Source organism: Ursus americanus, chromosome 34, assembly GCF_024610735.1.
Source record: "Ursus americanus isolate L20-20 chromosome 34, mUrsAme1.1.p, whole genome shotgun sequence".
In the NCBI taxonomy this organism is placed as follows: Eukaryota; Metazoa; Chordata; class Mammalia; order Carnivora; family Ursidae; genus Ursus; species Ursus americanus.
The window spans coordinates 8,674,530-8,701,907 of NC_142160.1; the positions used below are offsets into that span (position 1 = coordinate 8,674,530).

Genomic DNA, 27,378 nt, shown 5'->3' on the forward strand with positions numbered 1-27,378 from the left:
AAGGCACACTGTGTAATGTATGGAATTGCTGAATCATTATACTGTACACCTGAAACAAATATAACAGTGTATGTTAACTGTTCTTCAATAAAAAAAAACAATAGTTCTAAGATTCCAATTAATGGATTAAAAATTTTTTTTGTTTCATTTTTAAGAATTGTTTAAATAGTATAGGTATTTATATTGCTACAATATAGAGCTGATGTTGCATATAATATTTAACTTCTCCCTTCAATACAATATGGAGTTTATATTTTTATAGGAAGAAGTACTGATGCAATGGGGTTCATTTATTGAAATAACTTTTTAAAGATTTTTGCTATTGGCTTCAAGAGGTTATTAAGGTGATATTTAAATGCCACACAATCCTATCCCTGCAATGGGTTAAATGAGTAAGAAAGGGGATGACTGAACTGTTAAGTGTTGGGAAATTCATGTGTTTGAGTAAATTATTTTGGTGATGTAGAAGCCAAATCACTTTCTGAAATATTTCCAGGGGGATGATTGACATAAGATACTTTTTTCCTTGGTTAAATTTTATGAAAACAGACTGTTTTTTAGAACAGTTACAGATTTACAAAAGGTTTGGGAGGGCAGAACAGAGAGTTCCCATAATACTCCTTCATGTAGTCTCCCCCTATTACTAACTTATTAGTTCTAATTAATGAACCAACACTGGGACATTAATGTTAAATAAAGTCCATAGTTTATCCAGACTTCCTTTTTTTTTTTTAACCTAATATGTTTTTCTATTTCAGGATCCCACCCAGATTAGCACATCACATTTACTTGTCATGTCTCCTTGGGCTTTTTGTTTGTTTTGTTTTATTTTGTTTTGGTTTTGGGCTGTGACAGTTTCTCAAACTTTCCTTATTTTTGATGAGCTTGACAATTTTGATGAATAATGGTCAAGTATTTTGTAGAAGGCCCCTCTACTGGAATTTGTCTGATGTTTGTCTCATGATTAGAATGGAGTGACAGCTTTTGGAGAAGATAACCAGAGGTAAAATGACATAAAGTGGTGTTTTCCCCATATCCCAAGAATGGTAGGTACTATTCCCCTGATTTATCACTGTTGATATTGCCCTTAATCACCTGGCTGAGGTTTGTGTAATTTTCTCCTCTATAAAGTTACCCTTCCCCTGGCTTGCCATACTGCACTCCTTAGAAGGATGTCACCATGTACAGATCACACTTAAGGAGTGTGGAGTTAAGGTCCTCCTTTTTGAGGATGGAACAGCTGCATAAATTATTTTGAAATTCTTCTGCCTAGATTTATCTCTTCTTCTCTTACTTATTTACACTCAATTGGCTGCATCACCCAGGAGTCACAAATGTAATATGTATTTTAGGTTCATCCTCCTTTTTTCATGTTTTGATAGCGTATTTGTTTTTATTCCTGAATAATATTCCACTGAATGGATATACAACAACTTGTTTATCCATTCACCTATTGAAGGACATCTTGGATACTTCCACATTTTTTGCGAATACATTCCCACAAGTGATGTATGAATCCTCAAAATCATTGTTTCACGATTAAAACAGAAAATTAAGTGAACATATACATACGAGATGTTGAGACCCCAGCCATCTTCTTCTAGGAGGATTCCAGAATTCCTGTGTCAATTGGCCTCCAGGCAGGATACTGAAAGTGTTTTCTCTGGAGGACCTAAAAAGAATCCAAGGGGAATGAGGTAACATTAAGGATTCTTCAATAAAATGGCCTAGTCAGGTCACATTTGGTGAAACTCACAGTCCACAAATCCCACCCAAGCATCTGCGATCCCAGTGAGTTTTTAGTCTCTCACTCATGTCAAGAGACAAAGATCACAAAAATCAGAGGAAAGCCTCTAATGAAAGGCAGACAGCAAATAGCAAAAGGCAACCTGCAAATGAGAAGGAAACTTAAATATCCTTTTCCGTAATAACCTCAAAGATAGAAAATATTGCAACCACAGACAGAGAACAGCAGATTGAATGGGGGGCAGGGGCTGTGGGAGGAGCTAGGAGCAACCAAAAATGGCCAAGGCAAGGCTATTTATTCACACAGCTGATGAGGCAACTTTCCATGCTACCTGCGCAATGCCCCGCAGCCTTGACGTATGCCTCCAGCACCAAAGGCAGCCGTATAGGACTCCTTTTCATCCCAGAGGGGCTAGGAGTCATTTCTGAGCCCGTCAAACTACGTGCTATACTGTATGATGTTTTCTAATAGTAAAGCCCTTCTTACAAATGAGTCAGAAAACTATTTTGAGACAGGACCATCTATCATTTCTATTTGTATTTCTCTTCTCCCGATCTGTGTTCAAGCATGTATCACAGCTGGTCTGTGAACATCATCTCAAGGAAAGTGTGTATGTGAGTGTGTGTGTACATGTATAAGGGTTAATTCTCACATGGAGTAGAAATAACATATAGGAGACTTTTGTAGATGTGATTAGCTAATTTAAGATGAGGTCATACTGGATTTACGTGGGCCCTAAATCCAAAGACTAGCACTCTTCTAAGAGAAATTAGAGACAAAATTTAGACACATAAAGGGGGAAGGCAGCCATGAGAAGACAACGGCAGAAACTGGAGCCATGTAGCTGTGATCCAGGGAACAAGTGTCGCCAGCAGCCACCAGAAGCTGGAAGAGGCAAAGACGGGTCCTACCCAAGAGCTTCAGAGAACGTGGCCCTGCCAACCCCCGATTTTAGACCTCTAGCTTCCTGACCTGTGAGGGGAGAATTCCTGTTGTTTTGCGACAGCCAGTTTGTGGTACCTTGTTAGAGCTGCCCTTGGAAACCAACGCATGGGGATACTTGTATATTCTCAGTTCTCTTGGTCAGAAGTTTGACAAAGGTAGGGACAGAAGGCTGGGCTAGAGACGGGGAGAATGAGGGGAGAGAAAAGCAGAGAAGAGCTGTACCCTTTTAATAGTTAGGTTTTCCAGAAAACCAGAGCTAGAGGAATTTGAGGGAGGGACAGATAGATGGTACAGATGATTTACTATAAGGAATTGCCTCACACAATGATGGAGGCTGACAAGTCTCAGGATTGGCAGCGGGCAAGCTGGACGCCCAGGAGAGCTATGGCTGCAGTTCCACTCCAAATGCTGATCGACTAAAGACCCAGATGAGCCAGCGTTTCAGTTCAAGCCCAAAGGCGGGAAGAAAACTGGTAGCCCAGTTTGAAGGCAGTCAGACAGGAGGAGTCCACCTTACTCCCAGAAGAGTCTGCTTTTTCTTCTAGTCAGGCCTTCAACTGATTGGATGGGGGGCTCCTATGCACATTAGGGAGGGCCATCTGCTTTACTCAGCCTACCAATGCCAGTGTTAATCTCTCCAGAAACATCCTCACTTACACGCCCAGAATAATGTTTGATCAAACGTCTGCGCACTCCATGGCCCAGTCAAGGTGACATGAAGTAACCACGGCAGACCTTTTTCCTGGCAGGACTGGAGGCAGCAAGTCCCTGGGGAGCAAAGCCCACGGGACCTACATCCAAGCATGGATGTCACCCTGAGGGGACCACATAGATCTGGTCTGTATGGTTCAGCCATAACCGGAGCAAGCCAAGGACATGATAAACAAGGACATGATCAAGGCCGTTCCACTTCCCTTGTGCAAAACTTTGGACACGCATGAACCTCCAAAACCTTGACCCAGTGCTAAATGAAGGTAAGTTTCTCACAAGCCCAGCGAATGAGAGCTGAAAATGATCAGTCAGTTCCTAGAAGACAGAGAGATGAGATGTCACACACATGTCTTCCTTACCTGGGGCTCAAACTCTCTATAAAGCAACCTCTGGAAAAATAAGATGGCATGGGACAATCCAAAAAACCCTTGACAGCATTTCAAGGCCCTGCCACATAGAACCTGTTTTAGTGAATGTGAGACTAGAAATGGACACCTGGCGTTCAAGTTTTAAGAAAGAGAAGTTTCCCTGCACAACCCATACCTCTGATTACTCAGAGGGCTACTGCAAGCATCTCCAGGGCTGCTGTCTGACACTTCAGGGGAGGGACTTCCTGGGCTCTGTGAAGGCTTCGCTTGCCATTGCCAAGACCACCTAAGAACTCAGTCCTGTAGACCAGAGGGAGGAAAGCTCTTGGGACAGGCACATACGGTACAACCCCCAAGTGCACCAAACACTATGTTGTGATGAAACCTCTTTGTCATGATTTTCCAGGAAATGAACTTATCCCAATTGTAAGATGTAGAAAATGTTAAATCACAGCTACATAATGGATTGACTAGAGAATGCAGGCACATAAAGATGCCGAGGCCAGCGGGTGAGGACCTAAGCCTCAGTTACTGCTACACTGATTATGTTATGGAGAGCATCACCAGATAAAAAGCATGAGGGTGTGGTGCTTTCAGGAACCCTGAAGGCAGGAAGGAAGCTTTTAGTGAGAGGCTGCTTTTCTGGATAAGTTTTGCCCCTGGCAATGGTGTGACAATCCTGGAAAACTATATAGTTTGGCGTCAGAAAGGCTGGGGTTTGAATTCCAGCCCTGCCACCACTTATTGGGATGCTAGGCAAATTACTTAACCTCTTGGTTCTTAAATATAATAAGGTTTTGGGGTGGTTTTTTTTGTTGCTGTTGTTGTTGTTTTTCCCCCACATCTTCCTCTTCAACTTGATTCAGAACTTACATTTCTAAATACGACTTTACATCCTGACAAGAGAAAGCACTTTGGGGGACATTTTCCTAAAATGACATAGCTCTCCAGCTAACCAACAATTACTGAACAACCATTGTTTCAACAGCAAATAGCTCTTCAGAAAGAATTATTATTATTAGATTTTATTTATTTATTTATTAGAGAGATAGAATGTGCACAAGTAGGGGGAGAGGATGAGGGAGAGCAAGAAGGAGAAGCAGACTCCCCCACTGAGCAGAGAGCCCGACAGGGACTCAATCCCAGGACCCTAGGTTCATGACCTGAGCTGAAGACAGACGCTCTACTGACTGAGCCACCCAGGCGCCCCTCTTTAGAAAGAATTATTAACGAAGCAATTACTTAATAAGCTAATGAATGGAGAAACAGAAGGATATGGACAAATGAGAGAAAGCATAGGAAAGAAAGCATAAGGAAGCATTTAGTGCTTCTCAAGCAAGATTGTTGAACGCAGAGGGTCAATCGCCTATGGCTTCTGAGGCCATAAATTGTGGTCACTTCTGATCTTGAAAGGCCACTGCAAGTATGATTCTCTGTCACTGTGGTGGCTGGGGTTACCTGGGGAAATCACACTTCTGTACTGTAAGCGAAAGCAGCTAGTGAGACTGATAAGGGACTAATGAATGGCACGTTCTTAGCCAATCAGCCAGGCTGGCAGAAGATCCAGCTTTTCACAACAAGCCTCCCTGGCCCTTAGCGGCTCCCTGATACGGCCACCTGCAGGCCTTAAAGCATAGCTCCTGACTGCTCCGGCTTAGGAGACTCTTTGATGCTGACTCCTCATGATACTGAAGAGAAGGTCCCCATGATATCACCAACTCATCGCTCATGTCCGGGCACACACACAAGGGCTCATTTATTCTCTGACTTAGGGAAGATCAGTTAGAAATCTCACACAGCATCTGACCAGGACTTTTTGTGTTACAGATGAGGAAATGAAGGTCTGAAATGAGATGGTGATTTTTCTCAAGGTGACTCAGAAGACTGACTTGTACTTTCTCCTTTCGTTGTTGACAGGTTAGATCCAGCTTCAACCTAACCACTGTCCATAAGCAGCAGTGCTCAGATGGCCGGGGGCAGACACACTGTGGATGCTCAGGATGGAAGGGTCAAAGGGAGGTGGAGCCTGAGGTACCTCTTGGCTCCCTTATTTATTCGTAGTGCTTTGAGGAAGGATATCTATTGAGGGTCTTCAACACCTTGTTTCTCATTCCCTACACTCAGATAAAGAGGAAAATAATAAAGACCCGGTTGTTTGGTATTTATAAAGAGTTTTCACATACACTGTGGGTGTGGGTCTTCGTATGGACATCATGTGGTCGGTAGGACATGTAGATTTCCATTTTACATACAGATGCAGTTCTGGGAAGGCCTTGGTCAGAGAGCATTTTCAGTCTCAGATGAATCATCTGCTTATATCCCTTGCTTTCTTAAGGAAATCCACAGAAGCCAAGGATTAATCTGAAGATCTCTCTTTTTTCCCCCCTCATTTTCTTACATTTAACCTAGAACTAGGCAGTCCCCAGTTTTCTTTCTGTTATCATAGAACATACAGCATCTCCCAAACAAAAGGCATTCCCCAAGTTCATAATGCTTGTACACCACATACCCTTTTGACTGCCACTGGCTATTGCAAATCCTTTCTTAGATAAGACAGGATTAACAGAAGTGGAAAAAAAAAAAAAAGATAGGTAACCCAACGGGTCCTGCGTGGGTCAGTTGGTTAAGTGTCTGCCTTCAGCTCAGGTCATGATCTCAGGGTCTTGGGATCAAGCCCAATGTCGGGCTCCCTGCTAGACAGGGAGTCTCCTTCTCCCTCTGATCCTCCCCTCCCTGCCGCTTGTGCTCTCTCTCTCTCTCAAATAAATAAAATCTTTAAAAAAATAGGTAAACCAGATATAAAAACAGCTGCCTTCTGTTTTTGTTTGTCACATTTAGTCTTTCATAGAAAAATACCTGTAATTAAGTGGTGCTGGGGAAAAAAAGGGGAGGGCACTGGATTGCAATTTACTACCACTACTACTATTTCTAACTCCTATTTATATAGCATTTTAAGTGAACACTCCTTTTTTTTTTTTCTATTACTCCCATTTCATAGATGAGGAAATTGAGCTTTAATGAGTTTAGGCCATTTGGATTTCCTGTGTATCTCTATCAGCACTTTGCAAGGTGCTCCATAAGTATTTGCTGAATTGAAGAGCATTCACTTCTCTATCTCCTTTTGCACTTAATATTCAAATTAATGGCTGAACCAGTTTTTTTTTTTTTTTTTTTTTCCCTCAGAAGTGCACACCATGGGAAGGTGCCTCTGGGAATGCAAATAGCCCACTCGATGTATTAGGCAACTATAAACAAATGGAGATTTGCACAGATGTAATTAAGAATAGAAAATACAAACCTATGTGCAGAACCATGATTTACAGTCAAATTCACCTGCCTTGAAAGCTCATATTAGATTGCTCCTCGTTTGATTACCAAGCTGGTGTTTCAATGCAAAGCATATGCTTGTGGGCCCCCAGGTTTGCTGGGCTTATGAATTAGCTAATAACTTTGAAATGAACCTTTTAAGGGAGGATTGGTTTATGCCTCAGCAATGCAAACACGGGCAAGTGAAAATATATGCATCTCGATGGGTTATTTCTGTACGGAGGACAAATGTGTAAAAATATGTTTACCAGAAAAAAAATTTCTGGTTTTGACTGTTTGCCAAACGTTACACAAATAATTAGTGATGTTGTTAAATGCTCAGCAGCTCTTCCAAGGCTTCTTTTATGGCATCAAATATGTTCGTTCTCCAGTATATGGGCATATATAATGTTTTAGAGTATTCACAGGACATAGCTTCTGGCTTGACTTACGACATGGGCGGCTAATGTTCTGTCCCTCTCATTTACCCTTTTTGGGTTCTCTCTCATATCTGAGAACCTAAAAAGAGATGAATGAGTTTGTTTGGGTTTTTGTTGTTGTTGTTGAAAGTCTAACTTAACTTTTCCAAATTGTAAGTAAAATATCCTAAAACTGTTATTCATTTTGTCCACACTCTCATCTCCATCGTGTATCTTCTTCTCTCTAGGACATCTGGAGGGTAAAATTTTGAACATGAAGCCAGAAAGCAAAAATTTGAGGACTGGAAGACCAGAACTTGGCTTTGTCCCCACCTTATTCCCTGCACCATCCCCCACAACTTCTTGAAAAACTGAAATGACCTAAAAGAAAGTCTTTCCAGCTCCACTTTGTAGACTCAGTGGATGTTATTAATATGTATAAACTATTATCCCGATGGTAAGCTTTGGGTCTTACTACCACGCAAACTCAGAACATCTGGTCATTACTTTTTGGTGACTTAAATGAAATGCAGCAGCTTTAGGATATCACTAAAGTAAAAGCCGCCTCCTCTAACTGCAGACCCACCACGGTCAGGGGTAATGTAGGATGGTGCATTACCCTGTTTGTCCAGGTAGAGGTCCACACCAGGGTCTTTCCACTATGGGGGAACCTGGCCACGATGCCTAGGAGAAGTCACCTTGAGGAATGTGTTGCGTTGGAGCCAAATGAAAGAACTTTGTATGATAAATCAATACCAGGAAAAAAAACTACGTCAGGGAGGAAGAATCCTGCTCAAGGCAAAATGCCAACCATGAGACAGAATGGCAAGTCAAAAATGGGCACAGCTGTGATGTAATGATGGAGGTAAAAATCCAAAACAATGGGAGAGTATGTCAGAGGAGAGGGACGCAAGAATAAGGAACTACCAAAATGGAAGGCAGTCTGGACGTGTCCCAGAGCAGAGCACCACGGCAGAGCAAAGAGAAGTCGAGCACATCAGGTGCCTTCTGAAGAGCAGTGAGGGCTCCCCATCTTACACATCTAGAACCTGAGTTGGTGCAAGGAAGTCAACCGCACCACCCAAACTCCACCCAATTGACCAAAGGTCCTACAAAGACTGATTCGGGCTTCATATTCTCACTGCACAGGCTGAAATCCTGATTCTAGCTGGAGAAACATTTCACGGACCCCCCTCAAAACTGCCCGCCTCTAAGAAGACCTGGGAAACTCATGAGACACAGAATCACCCAAGAAAAGGGAAAAGGAGAAAAGCAAAGGGTGCCGGATAACATACAAGATGAGACACCTACCATCAGAAAATAAATATATACCATGTACTGATAGAAATTTTTAAAAAATGTGTGATCCAAGAGAAAACTCTTCCTATCAGAATCTAGAAAAAAATAGCCATGCAAATAAAGGCCCATTATTTCCCCCTCTGCACGGAATAGCTGGCTTGGAGTTTTAACATGGGAGAAAAAGCCAGATGGCGGCAGACGGCCTTATTATAGAAAGTCCACTTGTACTGAAGTTTCCTCAATGCGCTCCATCACTGCTGAGTGAGGTTTTGTTTTGTTTCCTTCTTAAGTGTAGGGCAGGCAAGTACCAAAATTTGTATAAAGTCTGAAACCTTTTCATGAAAATGTTCTACTCGATACCTCCGATACATGATATATGATGCCACCACAGGAAAACTAGTGTTGCTACAGACGTTAATCATAATTATGAAAATTTTTAATTTAAATGTAGGTCTGAACACACAAAATACAGTGCATGGCCATCTGTTAGTTTTCCATCTGGGCTCATTTGCAAAATACATTCTGTTTCGCTCCCCCCTCCCCCCTCTATTTATAATCTTCCCTGGAAAACAAATATGCCTAATCTATGGCATGCCAGAGCTGAAGTTAGCTATTTACAAGTGGCTTTTAATAGACATGGCTACAGTTGAAAGCAGTAACAGAAACTTCAAGGTTTTTTTTTTTGTTTTGGTGTGTGTGTGTGTGTGTGTGTGTGTGTGTGTGTGCATGAGACACCTCCTTAGACTTTGTCAGTCGATTTCTCCTTTGAGAGTGCCCCATCCTCATGTCAAGATGGCTTTACAGGTTATCTGTAAAGAATAATGAAAAATGGGATATTGCTCAACTTATCCCTTGGTATCATGCTAGGAATAATATCTAAAACTTTAGAGCTTTCATATCAGCATTTTTCATAGTAGCCAGAAAGTAAAAATACAGATGTCTGTCAACAGACGAATGGGTAAACAAAAGGCAATACATCCATAAACAGAATATTACTCAGCCATAAAAATCAAGGACTGATACATGCGACATCAGGGCTAAACCTTGAAAACATTAGGTTAAGTGAAAGGAGCCAGGCACAAAAGGCCACATGACGTCTGATCTCATTTAAATGACATGTCCCAAATAGGTAAATAGGTAGGGACAGAAAGCAGATGAGCACTTAGTTGTCTGGGGCTGCAAGGTGAGGTTGGGGGATGTGGGGAGGGACTGCTAGCAGATCCCTTTTAGGGGTGACAGAAATGTTCCAAAATTGGATGAAAATGACTGCACAATTCTTTGAATATACTAAAAAAATACTGGCCTATACACTTTAAATAGGTTAACTTTCTGATGTATATAAATTATATCTCAAAGGTATTTTTTTAAAAAAGCTGTACAGCTGGACAGAGATGTAGAAATCGCTTAGTCTGTGTGTCACATTTTAAAGAAGGAACAGTGAGGTCTTCGGGGGTGAAAATGACTACTGCCCAGCTGGTTGGTACTCAGGTTTCTAGGCATCCATTCAAGGGTTCTCCCTGATCCGTAATGCTGAACGATGATGCTAATAAATTCAGGTAGGGGCATGAACAGAGTGGGCTGAAGGAGGAGAGATTCAAGTGGGAAGACTAATTAGAAAAATACTGCAGTGAAACCAAATAAAGGCAAGAAGGGCCTCCAAAGATGCCAGCGGGAGCAAGTACGGGGCAGTTCCTGCAGCTGTAGGGGATCTCTCAGAGGTAGATGCTCTGTGACTTTGTATCTGATGGCTGATGAGGGCAAGAGGGCAAGAGTCCTGGATGAGTCAGATGGCCGAGATCAAGAAGCCTGCAGAAAGCAGGAACTAGAGAAGAGGACTTGAACTCTTACCATGAGTTTCAGTCATCCAGAGAACACAGAGTGCAGACACCAAGCAGGAAAGTGGCATGGCAGAGCTCAAAGTTTGTCTGAGAGCGTAGGGCCAGGGCTGAAGAAGGGGGCCTCCCGCTGAGCGTGCGCCGTGGCAGCGTGGAATGGACGCAGATGCCCAGAGCCAGCATAGAGCAGAGCAGAAACTGATGGCAGCACACAGGGACTCCCGCATGGAAGGGTGCAGAGGAAACAAAAGGAGAAGGGAGGCCAAAGAAAGACTCCAAAATAAAGGTGGGAAATCAGGACAGGTTAGCAAAAAACAAGGCACCAGATCTAATTTAAGCCAGCCACAGGCTCTAGGATGGATTTTGGAATTTATCATTTGAGGCCTCATCCTTTGGGAGGGCTTTTTGTTGACTTAGGCAGCTAGTGGGAAATAAATTCAGGAACTTGAATCAAACAAAAGCTCTGAGTCTGGAGATAGGCAGAACGAGGAAAAATCTATAAGAATTAAACTGATGAGATGAGAAAAAGTAGTGAATAGCATTAAAATACGGACGGAGGCAGCTGGAAAATTTGAGAACGAGGCTATCACGACAAACTGTGTTGTAAAAAGGAAACTATAGTTCCCAGAAGATCGACTGTCACAATGAGGGCAAAAATATACAAGTAAGCTTTTTCTGCATTTCTGCCATAGCGGGATAGGGGGCCACAGGTACTAAACTGGACCTCGGGAGAGGAGCAGACTTCTCCCACGGTCAGGAGGTTAACCAAATTCTGTGCTTCCCACGCCGGAGAAGTTGGGGTTGACAGTAAGGGCAAACAGAGGCTTCTGAAAATAAAATTCAGGTGCCAAGATTCCCACTAGGAATCCAGAAAAACCACAAGGCACGGGAGGTGCCACCCATAGGACACTGTTATCTCAAAAAGACATGTACTGAGCGTTTGTTTCTTTACCAGGATAAGGGTAGGTCCTAAGAATTTAGAGAAAAGAAAGATGTCTGGATTGCCCTTTAAGGAGATCACAGGTAAGTCACAGGTGGGCTGACCAACTGTTTCCAAACCATGAACTCAGTGCGAGGAGAGAGGCCTGGATATGCAGAGAAAGGCATGCCCTACCCCACAAGGGACTGGAAAAGTGGGGTGGAGGAGGGTTTTCACAGCAGAGGTCATGCCCGGACTGAATCTTGAGGGATAAACAGTACTTCTATAGGCAGACTGGAGTCAGACTGGACTAGTCTCCCTGTGTGCAGGGCACAGCAAAGGGCCTGTGGTATGAGCGGCTGGGTAGGGCCCCAGTGCTGGTGGTCATGACAAGTAGGAGAGGTGTCTGCAGGGACCAGAGCATGGGGTGTCATTCTCCACCCTGCCTGACTCTGTTTCAGTGTCCCCACAAGCAGTCCCTGACAGAAGTACTGGGTGGAGGTAATTTATGAAGAACAGAGGAGAAAACAGAAGGAAAAGAAGACAGTGAAGGCTGAGTGAACCAGTGGGTTACTGATATGGGCGCCTGGGGCTCGATCCCACTGGAATCTCCTGGGAGAACAGAGGCCCAGACTTTAGAATCCCCCAGTTGAGGGCAGGGGGTGCGCACTTCTTCAATTCGCATGCTGGGGGTTGAGGCTTACTCTGGTTGTGTTCAGCCTACACACACACACACACACACACACACACACACACACACACACACACTTGTACATTTTTAGATTGAACCTGCCCCCTGCTTGCTGCCTAACACCCTTCCTCATCTCAGGCAGAGAAGCAGAGAGAACAGAACTTGAAGCAGGTAACTGCCTAGGTGTCCAAAGCTGTCTCCCCCAAATGTGGGTGAACTCAGGGGGGCCACAGGCAGACCATCAATGGCGTCTCCTAAGCAACTCAAAGCAGGCCACAAGTCTCCTCCTTCCAACCGTATCTAGTTCACATCCACGCCACAGCTTTGTCCAGGACCCTCACTCTTCCTCAGCTCTAAACTTCTGACACCCTTCCAGTCCTCCTCAGTCCTCCTCACCCTTCCCTCTGTGAACACACAGACTGCGAGTCAACGGCAGCACACGTACCATCACTAGCTTTTGTCTTTGTCATCTCTGAACATCTCCTCCCATTTAAATTGCTGGTGTCTTTGCAGTCCCCACAGGCCCCGGACATCTTAGCTCTGATTGACTGCTCAGGCAAAGGAGCCTATCTTACGAGCTTTTAGGAAACCACACCCTTTCAGTAACGTGGCCAATTCAATGCCACCTCAAAAAGCATATTCTTGGGGGTTGCCTGGCTGGCTCAGTCGGTGGAGCATGTGACTCTTGATCTCAGAGTCATGAGTTCGAGCCCCATGCTGGGTGTAGAGATTACCTAAAAAAAAAAAAAGTCTTAAAAAAAAGGCATATTCTTAATACTGAGGCAACAAAGTAAGCCATCTTGGAGGAGAAGAAATGTGCTGTCCTAGATGGTGAACCAAATTAGCCTTATAGAGAGTTCTGACTTCTTGATAGCCTTCTGTCAAAAATAAATGAATTGGTAGGAGTCAGGACATAGTTATATATTTGAAACCAAACTGAAGAATCAGAGCAGATGCAAGACATGAAAAGAGAGCACACTGGCTTTAAATACACAGAAAACATCAATGTCTGCTTCGTAACATTTATTTTAAATTTTTTGCCCTTTGCATCACCTTAATTTTGGATACCACTATTCTCTACGGGCATCATGAAGAATTGTACATTTAAAAAAATCTTTATTTATTTTGGTATATATTTTCTGACAGGTCAACTAGCATGGAAATCCTGGGCCTTGGGAGGTCTGAGTCTCGTTTTTATATTTACCCAGTGAACGTGCTGTTTCTCACTAAAGTCACTTGAACTATATGGGCCAGTTTCTCTTGTCAGCTTCTTGGAAGCTTTGAACTAGAAAAAGAAATACACAGCAGGGTAATCTAGTCCTTTGAAATTTGGGACAACTAGGAGAGATGCACGGCGGTATTGATTTGTAATAGGCTTTGTTCAGACGACATCAGTCTGTAATATGATGAGGATTCTTGGATTAAGATGTCCAGCGGTTATAAATGAAAAGCTGGTCTCTTTTCTGGGGAGGGTGGGGTGCCGAGGTGGCGTAAGTATGCGATTTTCAGTTATTTCCTTTGTGGGACTTTGGGCATTTGAAAAAAGGCATGTCCTTTCATTAGAGGCACAAAAGGCAGTGGACAAGGACATGTTGGCTTAGAAGTTAATATATCACAGTGTTTCTCACAGAGTTGAAGACGCTGAAGAAGCCCCTCTCCTCAGCTTTTTATGCTGATGCTTCCTGTTTATGGAGCCCTCCCAATACGCGGGGCAAGGTGCTGGCGCCTTAGACCTGTACATTCATCATCTTGCTGGCCCTTGAGAAGCTGCATGCCCATCTGTTTGTTGGGCATGTGTGCAAACTGAGGCTGGGGATGGGAGGGGACCCGGCCAAGCTCAGAGCTGGGGTACAGTGGCACTGAGGTAAACTGGTTTGTGTTCATCTCCAAAGGACAGGCATCAAACCGTGACCCTACATGGCCTGCCTTTGTCCCAAGAAGCCTTCCCTGGCCAGACTGGTTGGTTAACCTGCTGGGAGTTTATAGATGTCACCTCCTCGTTGGTATAAGAGAGGTGAGTCAGAGAATTCCTTTCAGCAGGAATCATTCAAACTATTTGACTTCTAAACCTACCCTCTTTTCAAAGGGCTGCATTCTAAATATTCACTCATTCTGGCTCCATATAAGGTGTCCCTGGAAATCACTGGAATGGGTTTTTGTTTGGTTATTTCCAGTTAGGCATGTAGTCCCAATGAGGACTGTAGGAGTCTCAAGGAATTCCAAGTTATTTTTATATACTGATATTTTGGTGGGTGCAATTCATTCTTTTCTACTATGAAAAACTTAAATCTGAACTATGTGAATCTTGATATCAGTTCATTAGCAATATATGATGTTAAAATTTTAAAATAATGCCGCTTTCCTTTAGAAAGCATTCAGGCCATGTCACTCCCCGATTTATAGTCCTTTCAGTATATTTTTCTGTTTCAGTTCGTATATCCTAGTCTCCTGTGAGTTTGAGCATATTGTATCTTTTAGTTATTTGTATTTTTTCCCAGAGTTAGGACCTCAGTCTAACTGCAGAGCCTCCTGAAGGAGCCTTTGAATGGAGTGCAGTCCCCAACTGTACCCCCCATAAATTTACAGATACTTGGATAAGGGTCTCATAAAAGGATAAGGGAAGAGGGAACAGGGTAGGGACATCTCTCAGGTCCAATTTCTATCCCTTCCCACAGAATGTGATGCCCTCATTTGTTATGGATTGAATCATATGTCCCTTCAAAAGACATGAAAGTCCTAATTCCCAGTATCAATGAATGAAATCTTATTTGGAAATAAGATTTTTGCAAATGGTCAGGTCAGATGAGGTCATTAGGATGGGTAATAATTTACTATCATGGTTTCCTTACGAAAAGGAGAAATTTGGAAACAGAGAGAGAGAGACACAGGGACAATACCACGTAAAGATTGGAGCTGTGTTGTCATAAGCCCAAGAATGCCAAAGATTTCTAGAAAGCCACTAGAAGCTAAGACAGAAGCATGGAACGGATTTCCCCTCATATCCTGAGGAAGAACTCACCCTGCCGGCGCCTTAATTTTGGATGTCTAGACCCCAGAACTGTGAGATGATTAATCTCTGTTGTTCGAGCCACCTGTCCATGGCGATGTTGCTCCAGCAGTCCTAGCAAACTAAGACGGACTTCATCCCAGGGCTGGGCTTGCTCCTCAGCCCCCTCCTTTGCTTCCTCACAACACAGATCCATTTTCCTCATATCTTTTCAGTTTACTTTAAACCGGACTTCATCCCATAAATATCCTGCCTAGAAAGACTCAACCCAAAGCCAAGAGGTCCATCAGAGTGGTACTGAAGCCTCTGTCCAGAGAGGCACCAAGTGTAGATGGTGCAAAAGATGGCCATCATCTCACCCTTTTTAATGAAATATTGGCCATTACTTGACCCAAATACCAGAAGAATGGTGATGTCATGCTTTTACTCCAGTACTGAAATCAATAGTCCCAATTTTCTCTATTATGCCATTTCTTCTTTTATTTAAGCATGTCACTGTAGAGGATCTATTATTACTGAGGATAAAGAAGCTAACTTACAGAGGACACTGTAGGTGGGAATACTCATTCAGTAGTTTAATACAGGCAAATAAGAAAGCATATGGAGAACCCCCCATGTAGGAGGGCCCTCCGTGAATGGGATTTTTACCACTTCTTTTTGGATTTGGGTGCACAGATGAGCATGCAGCTTAAGGTCTCTGAATCCCTGTGGGAGAGAGATCCTTGCTTTGTGGACTTGTGCTCCCTCTGTCCTCCCTTGGACTTTCAAAGATAAGTCATTAATGCTAATTATCCAGAAGAAAAGTTATGTTACACTTTGCTCTAGCATTACTCCAACTCTGAACTATACTTTCTTATCTGTAAAAAAAAAAAAAAAAAAATAATAATAATAAATTGTACTCTCTCCTATTAGCATCTCTTTCACATTTGGAAATGTCTAAGTGAAAAGATGCTGGGGAGAATCATGGCTACTGGGAGTGGGAAGGGGTCTGTGGTTTACTGTGGAAAAAGCTTCACTCTGTTGTCTTGTCTCTATCTCTAATAATTGGTTTCAGAATCTCGGGGATTTTAGGAGAGACAGTAGGACAGATGTCAGACCTGGAGCAGCTCATTCTTGGTACCCAGGACACCTTGCCCATTCAAGTTTCTATTGCCTTTTTGTTTTGTTTTGTTTTTGTTTCCTGGAGTGGCAGCAAGTCTAGTCACCAAAAGAACTGCGTGTGCAGGATAACAACGAAAGAGGTTCATGCCCCTAACGACGAAGGGCCAAAGGGAAATGTTCACCAACCTGCAGAGTGAGCTAGAAATGAACAGGAATTGCCGGTACTGTGTGTTCCTTTGTAACGACTTAGGTGGAAAAGAGCTGCTTTCTAATACTCTAGGCAGAGGACTTGATATAAACAAAGCAGGTAAGTCCTTCTTCCTGTCCTAAGGGAGAAGGTCTCGGTTGTCCCAAAGGTTCATCTTCCCAGAGATGATGTGTGATGTCTTCATTTCTTCTCCTTTGTTCAGCAAATACTTATTGAGGCCTGCTATGTGCCCGGTGCTGTGCTAGCCTCTGGGGTACTGTAGTGAGTAAAACAGTGCTCCTGCCTGCAGTGGGGGGGCCAGCGTGATCTGTATTTATGTAAAGAGGTACTAAGTGCTAAGAAAAATATAAAATCAGTTAAAGTCATGTGTGGGAGACAGAGTTCTCTCAGGGCGGTCGAGGAGGCCTCTGCAATAGGGTATATGAGAGCAAAGACGAGCAGGGAGTGAGGAAGCAGACCATCGTGACCTCCCAGCACAGACATCTCAGGTAGAGGAACAGTGAAACAGGGAAGGCCCAGCAAGAGGAGTGGCCTCAAGCAAATAACTGACTGGTGGGGGAGTGTGTAGAGGACAAACTCGGTTAAAACTTATATTCCACATGTCCCCTGAGGGATCAGGCCGAGTGTGGGACACTGCCTGAAATCACAGGCTCCTTGACTTTTTCCAAGTCCATGCCGTATTCTCCCTGCTCCTTTGATGGTCTCCTCTCAGAACATTTCTTTAGTAAGTCATGTGACCAAAAATCCTCAAGGCCTACTTCTAAAATAGTAGCCATTGAAGAGTTCCATGCAAATGAGCGCTATGATCTGACTTACTGTTTATAAGGAGCCCACTGGCTGCTGTGTGGAGAAGCAAGGTAAGAAAGGTGGGGACCAGGGAGATCCCACAGGAGGTTTTTGCAATACTTCAGGAAACGACGGTGATTAGCACCAGGACAGCAGTAGTGAGAAGGTGACAGCTGATGGGACTCCGAAAGATTTTGACAGTTGACAGGGTACAGTTGACAGGATTTGATGACATTTTAGAAGAGAAAAAGAAAAGAATGAGAAACTAAAAGGATGGAATTGCACACACTGCGATGAGAAGGCAGGAGGAGGTCCGCGTTTCAAGGGACAAGTTAGGAGTTCAGTTTCCGACATGATGAGTTCAAGATATCAGGGGGATATGCAAGTGTAGGGGAGGTCTGGGCTACGGCGCTGGGAGTTTTCAGCAGACATGCCAATAAAATGTTATCACCAGAAAAGCGAAGCCAGATACAGAAGAGGCCTTGGGAGTGAGGCCTAGGTCCACCCCTGGAGGTTGTGGAGGTAAGGAGGAACCAGCAAGGACATCTGGGAAAGAGCGGCCAGTCAGATGAGAGAAACCAGTGAGAATGGTGCCTTGGCGGGCAATGAAAGAAAGGGCAGCTTGTAGCGGGAGTGACCAGTACACAGGGCTGAGAAGGCGGAGTATGATGAGACCTAAACATTTTCCACTGGAGCTGGCAGCAGTGGCCCTGGGCTGTCTTGACAGCAGCTGCTTGGGAGTGATGGGTAGGTACAGTTTTGGTGGGAGGGGGGTCAAGAGAAAATGGGGCATGAGGAAGTGATGAGATCAAGTACAATCAACTTTCAACTTTTCTGAGAAGTTTTGTTTTAAAGGGGAGCGGAGAAATGGCAGATGCTTGAGGGCAGAAGGGAGGGTTCTGAGAAGATGCAGATGTTACCAAATGGTTCCCATTCATGCAAATGATCTTGCAGAGAAATAAAATAAAAGCACAGGAGAAAGGGGGCAAGAGCTAGAGCAATGTCCTTGAGTGGATAGGAAAAAATAAGACCCGGCACATGAGTGCAGGGGTGGGTCTCAAGTAAATAGGTGCACAGCTCCTCCTTCCTCACAGGACGCAGGTAATACAGATGCAGACACAGGGCAATGGCAGGTGAGGTGGTCAGCACACGTGAATGGTCTTTTCTGATTGCCCATATTTTTTTAGGTATCGAGGACTCACGGTCAGAGCCTGTGTTCAGATACCTGATCAGCTACCATATACCCATTTTCACAATCATGATGATTTAGGCATTGATTCCTCTAGGCATTAAAACAGAACTGATGTCGGGGCGCCTGGGTGGCACAGCAGTTGGGCATCTGCCTTCGGCTCAGGGCGTGGTCCCGGTGTTATGGGATCGAGCCCCACATCGGGCTCCTCTGCTGTAAGCCTGCTTCTTCCTCTCCCACTCCCCCTGCTTGTGTTCCCTCTCTCGCTGGCTGTCTCTATCTCTGTCGAATAAATAAATAAAATCTTAAAAAAAAAAAGAAAACAGAACTGATATCTACAAAGAGCTAGATCTCCGTGCAAATCTCTGATTCCTGGGTTGAAGTATACATGTAAGGATTATTAATAAGTCAAGCCATTAATTAATTCAATCAATGTATATGATCTAAAAAAAACTAAATGCATTCTGAAGGGCTGATTATTTTATAGTCAACTTTTCACTAGCAAAATAGAGTTTTAGTTTTAAATTTGCTGCTCTCTGCCTACAGAAATTAAGGATGGCACACCAACCTTTCCTTTCCAGTCTCCTGGTTTTTGCCACTCTGACCAACCCATAGTATTATTTAAACATTTTTCTCTTTTTATTATAAAAATGTCAGCCTGTAGATTAATGAAAACTTGTCCTTTTTGTGTAATTTATCCTTCGAGGCTGACGGAGAACCTTCAGGGGGAATATAAAAGCAATCAGGCATCCATTTAGAAAAAAAAAAAGCCGTGATTATTTTTTGTATGTGGTTTTATATCATTTCACTTTTTCAATATGTCTATTTCACATAATTTATTACTTGACACTTTTTATTTTCAATCATTTTTGGTTGCTTATAAATAAACATGCATTAATGTCAAGAGAATTAGCATTCCATTATAAACTTTATACAAGCTGAAAAAATGGCTTCAGTGAAGTTGCCTCTGTATTTGGGACATGCATACACATTCCATGGTGCCTGTCTAGAGAATTAAACACTGGCACATTTTTTATCTTTGCTAAATAGAAGCAGTTGTGAAATGGAGACCGTGATTTCCAGAGCAACATTATGCAGGTGAAGATTATACATTTTAATGTTGTTCTGTTTGGAAGTTAATCTTAAAATAATTTAAATGGTAGCTTAAATAATGATTCTTTGCACCTCCCCAAGAAAGAATCCCAGTCCACAGTATGGCCATATGTGTTTATATACAGTCAAATATTATGATATGATTTAGTATTTCTTAATGTCGTAGTGAAAATATGTTATTGCAATATTTTCAAATAAAGTAAAGCATTTCTCCACTAGTCATCAAAGCATATCGAGTTTGGGTTCCTCTATGTAAATCTAGGAAGAAACCAGATTTTTCCACTAGTTTTGAGATGAAGGCTATTGAATGAGGGTCTGGACAGCCAAGGGCGGGGGGGGGGGATCTGAGTGCAGGGGAAGAAGAAGTCATTATATAATTTTTAAAGTTATTTCTTGGAAAGTATAACATATAACATTTAAATACAATTTACAAAAAAACAGAAGGAAACTACAAACAAAATAAATTTATAAGCAAAGTAAATTTATCTCAACAAATAGTATAGCTTTCTCTTCTCTTTTGGTTATACATTAGGTAATTAAAATGTTCATAGAGAATATAGTGACAAAAATTACCAATGCCCCGTACTAAATGGATTTACAACATTTAAAGATACTTTTTTCAAAGTGTATAAAGCTCAGCTACACTACAGGTAAACTTTTATTATCAGTTTTGTACAAAACTAAGGTGTGTCTGCCTGGGGCCACAGGAGAAGTGGTACTGACTGAATGGCCGCCTCTCTTTCCATAAATATGTTTGTGGTTGTTGGCTTTACTACCCATTGGTCACTAAAAATTTTAGCCTTCTCTTGTCTGAAGACCTACAAGGCATCTCCTCTGAAACAGATGCCTTGCAAAGGGATACTAATTCTTCCTCTTTTTAAAAGATTTATTTATTTTATTATAGAGAGAAAGAAAGAGAGAGAGAGCATGAGCGGGGGTGGGGGGGCAGAGGAAGTGGGAGAGAAAATCCTCTAGTGACTCCCCACTGAGTGTGGAGCCCGTTGTAGGGCTCCACTCCAGGACCCTGACATCATGACCTGAGCCAAAACCAAGAGTCAGACATTCAACCAACCGAGCCACCCAGGTGCCCCTGTTAATTCTACTTAAGACCTACCTCCACTACCTTGTGTTGCTTCCAGATTCATAATCTGAGATAAATCCCTACAGATTACAGAAGGTTATAAAGCCTAACTCCAGAAGAAGTAGCATATCCACGGAAAGATTTTTGCCTATTTATATTGGCAGAGCCTAGAGAATGTATAGGGAAATGGATTTTAAGAGTGTAAAACAAGGGAAAAAGAAATGTAAAATGTATCAATATGGATGTACATAGTACAGTTTTTGCCTTCAATGTGTTATTTTAATATGCTAGTATTTAATAATTAAGAGACAATAAGAGCCAACATTATCCTACTTTCTGTGATGACTGAAGTGTGAGAACTTTCTTGGTAGAGGAAGGAATTCAAAGACTTAAGATGAATAATAAAGTTGATTTATTATATCAATTCCTGCATACAGCCTCACCCCCACTATGCTCCCAGGAGGGCTAAGAGGGCACACTTTTTTCTAAGGTACTGAGAAATGGCTTGGTAAGAATAGTACCAGCACCCCTAAAAACATTTGTGGTGGCTTTCCCCTGCAAGCCAGGAATGATGGAAAGGGGTGCAGCCACTGAAGAAGATCCCATGATTTCAATGGAGGATGAAGGCATCCAGCAGTGGGAGACGACCAAGTGCCTAGCATAAGATCAATGCTACCACTGGAATAGGCAGGTCTGCAACTAAATTCAGAATGATTTGCTTTAGCCTGTAGAAATCTTTGGCAGCAGCCATGATGTCCTTATGACTGAAATAGCTGAATAGACTTGTAAGGATGGGCTTCATCCATGTAAGTCGGGGAGAAAACACCCTCGCATCCCAGCGAATGGATATCTGACTTCAGACAACAAAGGAGAAAGTTACGACTCTTTATTCAATCCCTGAGCCACACAGACACAGAATTTCTTGAATGAAAGGTAAATCTGGGTTACTTGAAGAAGGACTCTACAAGTTTGCCACAAGTATGACCTATGTATTTTCCTCAAAGCATTTCCCCAAAGCGGCTACATCAGAGGTATATTGGGTGAACTGAAATACCCAGACTTTTCAGAGATTATACTATATCACTTAAAAACTAATGCAAACACTAAACTTTATGTGTCTGATATATTAGTCAGAGTCAGGACTTAAGAAGTTCAGTTGATAAACGAACTTTAAGCTTGAGTCTATTTATAAGACCCGTGGATCCACAACCCCACTCTGTAGTTATTTCTCTAGTTCTGAGATGCATAGCAGGGAAGACATACACACACACTGAATACTCTGGTTAACCCTTCATCCATGCATCGAGGGCTATTATGGTAGGAAGGGCCAAATGGAACCACCTGGAATACATTTTCTATCAAAATAGTAAATTAAAATATTAATGCTTTCATTGGGGGAAATGCAGGGATTAGTTCCACCATCAAAAACTTGAAGGATGCAGGTGCTGATTTCTATTAATTCTCTTTTATCTCCTTATTTAATTTGTGCAGAATATAGATTGCTTATAGAGAATGAAAGTGTATTACAACAAACTTAATCAAGTGGCGACCCAATTGCATTTTTTGTTCCAACTGTGGTCTCTTTTTTGGGGAGCATACCCAACATAAGTCTTGCAAACTGATATGCAGACATTAATATGACACCCTCTTTCTTCTCTATAGCAATCAACAGGATCACCAAAAGAAGTTTGCTTTCACAGAAGAAACAGCACTATACCATCAAAAACTTTCCTCGGGGATATGTCAACTTTCTGGCTCTCCCATAGAAACTGATCTTTTTCTACTTAAGGTCTGATTAGCAACACCTAGGAAGTTGTTAGAAATGCAGTAACTTAGGGCCCCACTTCAGATTTAGGAAGTCAAAATCTGCGTTTTAACAAAATCGTCAGGTGATTTGGAGCCTTTTAAGAGTTTAAAAAGAACTGATCTTGTCTAAAGCGCCCTTGATCACATCACCATCACAAAGAGCACCATACTGGTCCCCCACATTGATGACAATGCTGATTGGACCTGGAAGGAGAAAGTTACTTAAGGCGAATTTGTACACATGTGAGAGGGTGGGAAATAAGCCCTATAGAAATTCAGGAGCCTCTGGAGTTCAGTGATCTGGGAAACGTTTAGATATCCTGTTTAAAGAGGAAGACAAGTTGATGTATCTCATACCTTCTGCTCCTAAGATAAAGTCACAAAGACCAGCAAAGATGTTTGCTTTTTGGAAGCCAGAGAGACAACATATGAAAGTGTTATTCCACCCATTTCCTGAGTATTTATCTGGGTTACCAGTGGTGCCAGCTGTGACTGGAGCTCAGAGCAAGAAGAGATTTTGTAACAGGTCCAGACTGCGGTGCAAGCTGATTTCCCATTTTAGCCACAGGACTCACCGATACAATTGCAATCTAATTATCTGCAATTCATATGGTTTTGGAATGGTACCTCCGGCAATCCTAATAACAGAATCACAGAGTGTAACTCTAGAATTTGGATAGAAGTTTTTCAGAGAAAGAGTCTTATTTTGAAAACACGGGGCCAGACCTGTTACAAGGCCCTACTGGAGACTGAACAACTGGCTAAAGAACACCAAGGCACCATGCCACTTGAGTCCTATCTCATGAGGGCGGTGTTGTGTGCTCCACCAAGACAGAGCTCTGGTCATGTCATGTGCAACAATCCTTCAGCACCAAATACAAGTGTTACACAGAAGACTGGACTTAGGTTGTTAAGGAGCAAGTAAATTCACATGCAGCGGACTCTAATGCTAACTCCTGGTGATATACAGGCACTTCTCCTTCAACCCCATGGAGAAGTTCATGCCACTAATTTTTTTTTCCAGTTGTCCCAGCACCATTTATTAAAGAAACTCTTCTTTCCATTGAATTATCTTGAGACACTTGTTGAAAATCATAGATGACAGGTGTACAGATTTATTTCTGGACCCTCAATTTTGTTCCATTGATTTATGTTTATCTTTACGCCAGTACCATAACGTCTTGATTATGGTAGTTTAGCAGCAAGTTTTGAAACTGCAAAGTGTGAGTCCCCTTCCAATTTTTCTCTTCCTTTCCAAGAGTGTTTTGCTATCCTGGGTCCCTTGTAATATGAATTAGGATGGGCATGTCATTTTCTCAAAAACAACAATACAAAACTGGAATTTTTATAAGGATTGTTTTGCATCTACAGATCAACTCGGAGAGAATTGCCATTTTAACAATACTAATTATTCCAATCCTTGGACACTGGATATTTTTCTGTTTATTTAGATTTTTCAATTTCTTTCAACAATGCTTTGTAGTTCTCAATGTACAAGTTGCACACATCTCGCATTATATTTATTCCTAAGTATTTTATTCATTTTGATGGCATTGCAAGTAGAATTGTTTTCTTAACTTCACTTTTGGGTTGTTCATTGCTAGAAGTAGAAGTGATTTTGTATATTGACATTTTGCAAACTTGCTAATTTTGTTTATTAATGCTAAGGTTGGTGTGTGTGTATGTGGTTTCCTCAGACTTTTCCATATAAAAGACCATGTCATTTGCAAATAAAGAAGTTTTACTTCTTCCTTTCTAACCCACAATAGCTAAATCATGGAAGGAACCAAGATGCCCTTCAACAGATGACTGGATTAAGAAGATGTGGTCCATATATACAGTGGAATATTACTCAGCTATCAAAAAGAACGATTTCTCAACATTTGCTGCAACATGGATGGCACTGGAGGAGGTAACGCTAAGTGAAATAAGTCAAGCAGAGAAAGACAATTATCATATGGTTTCACTCATCTATGGAACATAAGAAGTAGGAAGATTGGTAGGAGAAGAAAGGGATAAAGAGGGGGATAATCAGAAGGGGGAATGAAGCATGAGAGACTATGGAGTCTGAGAAACAAACTGAGGGCTTCAGAGGGGGTGGGGGTGGGGGAATGGGATAGGCTGGTGATGGGTAGTAAGGAGGGCACGTATTGCATGGTGCACTGGGTGTTATACGCAACTAATGAATCATGGAACTTTACATCAAAAAAAATAAAAATAAAAAAATAAAAATAAAAACTATAGACCAACAGCCTTTATGTATATAGAAGCAAAAATCCTCAACAAAATACTAGAAAACCAAGTCCAGCAACATATTAAAAGGATTATACACCACGATTAAGAGGAATTGATCCCAGGAATGCAAGACTGGTTTAAAATCAAGAAATCAATATAACAGTCCATATAGTTCAACCCGATAGAATGCAAAAGCTTTGACGAAATTCCACACCATTTCATGATAAAAACTCCCAACAAACTAAGAATAGAAAGGAACTTCTTCAACCTGATAAAAGGCATCTACAAAAAACCCACAGCTAATATCACATTTAAATGGTGAAAGACTGAAAGTTTTCCTTTTTAGATCAGGAACAAGATGAAGATGTACACTCTCACCACTTATATTCGATATTATACTGAAGTTTCTATTCTGGGATATTCAGCAAGACAAAGAAATAAAAAGATTAGAAAGGAAGAAGTAAAACTTCTTTATTTGCACATGCCACTAATTATAAAAAAGAATGAATTTAGGCCTGTTTCAAAGGTGATTCCACGGGGAAATGCTGTCACAACTCCACACTGGAGCACTGCAGCTGTATAAGAATACACTGTAATGACTCTGGAAGACATCTGGGAAGGGAATACTCCCAGCAGAGCTTCCAGTCATGCATTTAGTTGTTACCTGTACCTGGAAGGACAGATAAGCAGAGGTAAAGTTTATGTTACCTTAATGGGCAACAGCCAATGGTCTGGCCAGATGATGAAAGGAAGTAAATTTGAGAAGCAAATGACAAGGAGGACTGAGGGAGGACATGGTTGGAACTATCAGAGAAGGGACACAAGGCATGAAAATATTTGTATCCATGTGAATGTTCACAAAAAGGCTTTCCCGTAATGAAGTCTCTTATTAGGTAGACAAAAATCATCTGTTCGGTGGATCTCAGTCAGCCTTTTTCTCTAGTCAGGGGTTTAAGAACAAAGTGGCTTTCACAGGAAATATTTAAGTTAAAATTATATATGGATTTAACAACACAGGTAACAGTCACTGTTGAGCACCCAACACACTAACAATAGAGACAACACTGAGTCCTCAATATGGCATCATTTCTTGGGAAGACTGATCAACCCCTTGGTGGTAATAATCACATTGGAACTTTTCATCAAGAAGTGTGAAATTTTTACTCACTGGAAATTTTTACACACTAACTATATTATTTGCTTGCCCTCCCGCAATCTGTAGTGATTCTACCCACATCATTATCTGTGGATTTACTAAGTATCTTTTTCACCATTAAGGCATCACATTCAACATTGTTTCTGACAAAGAAGCTCACTTTCCAACAAAAGAATAAATGCATAATCACAAAAGTCACTGGTCTTACCTATCTTATAATTCCCAAATAACCGGCTTGATAGAATAGTGCAACAACCTACTGAAGTCCCAATTATGGTGCTACCAGTTATGGATTGGGGAAAAAGCAGTATGGCTCCATGTATTTTCTGAGCCAGAAACCAATCATGGGGATGTTTTTCCTATAGCTAGAATATACAATTTTGGGGATATAAGGGTAAAATTGGCTTCTTTCTCTATTATCCCTTAATGACTTAATCCAAAATTTTTTGTTCCAGATTTTGCAACTCTGGAATCTCTGGCTTAAAGATATTAATTTCCAAGGGAGGAGTACTTCCTCTGGGGGCACTACTATGATTGCAAGTAACTGGAATTTGAGGCTATCACCGAGCATGCTTTGGCCTTTTTTTGCCACTATCCATAATACTGTAATGCCTAATACTTCAGGTAAAGAAGCACTATGGTACCGGATGGAGAGCTCAGCCTTGCCTGATTATAAAGGAGAAATGGGGGGCAGTTTCATAATGTTATACAGTAGGGCATGAGGAATATGTCTCAAAGTAGGATAATCTTTTGTGAGTCTCTTAGAATTTACATGCACAGAGTAAAGTTTATTGAGAGACTATGTTGGCAACGCAGTACTGGAAGGACCACTAAATGGCTCTAGAAATGAAGTTCTGGGTCAGAATAGCTGCAATCCTAGCTGAAGTAAATGGTCTATAGAATAAGCCATGGTAAAAGAAAAATACTGATCAGTTTTAGAAATGAGGACTGTAGTAAATATACATATTTTGCTCCTAGGTTTGCTATATATTTTTATATATATTAATCAATAACTTCTTCCTTTATGAGTTATAGAATATTTAAAAAGGCTCATTGAGTTAAAGAATGAGAATTACTCAGAAAAACATAGAGTGGTACGCTGTGTCAAACTCCTTTGTCAAGTAGGCACCACCCTCAACCCCTTCTACATTTTGTTTCCTATTGTAGGGAAGAAGTCTGGACCAGCATTTCATAGAATCCCTTTCATTACATGGTTTTGGGTATTTTCTGGGATAGAAGCCGTTGTGAAAAATTTGAAAGTGGAAGAGAAGTCATTAATCCAGCAGCAGCTATAAGTAGACAGCTGAAATGATCTGCAACAATTTCCCTTGGCTTCTGGGCATTTTCCTAAAATCAGGCATTTGTAGGGCTTCCCATGGATTCCTGTGAAGTCTTCTGAGACTCACCCCTGAAGTGCTGCAGACAGCTGAAATCACCAGAACTGGCCTCTGTTGGG

At 41.8% G+C, this 27,378-nt stretch overlaps 1 long non-coding RNA gene across 1 annotated transcript in view; it reads right to left on the reverse strand.

Annotated features, from left to right (window-relative positions):
- Positions 1 to 1,576: 1,576 nt before the first annotated feature.
- LOC148107169 (uncharacterized) overlaps positions 1,577 to 27,378 on the reverse strand; it is a 362,214-nt gene continuing 336,412 nt past the window's right edge. Inside the window, exon 4 of the long non-coding RNA XR_015722973.1 lies at positions 1,577 to 1,672. This is a non-coding gene — a long non-coding RNA (uncharacterized LOC148107169). The remainder of the gene's footprint in view (positions 1,673 to 27,378) is intronic.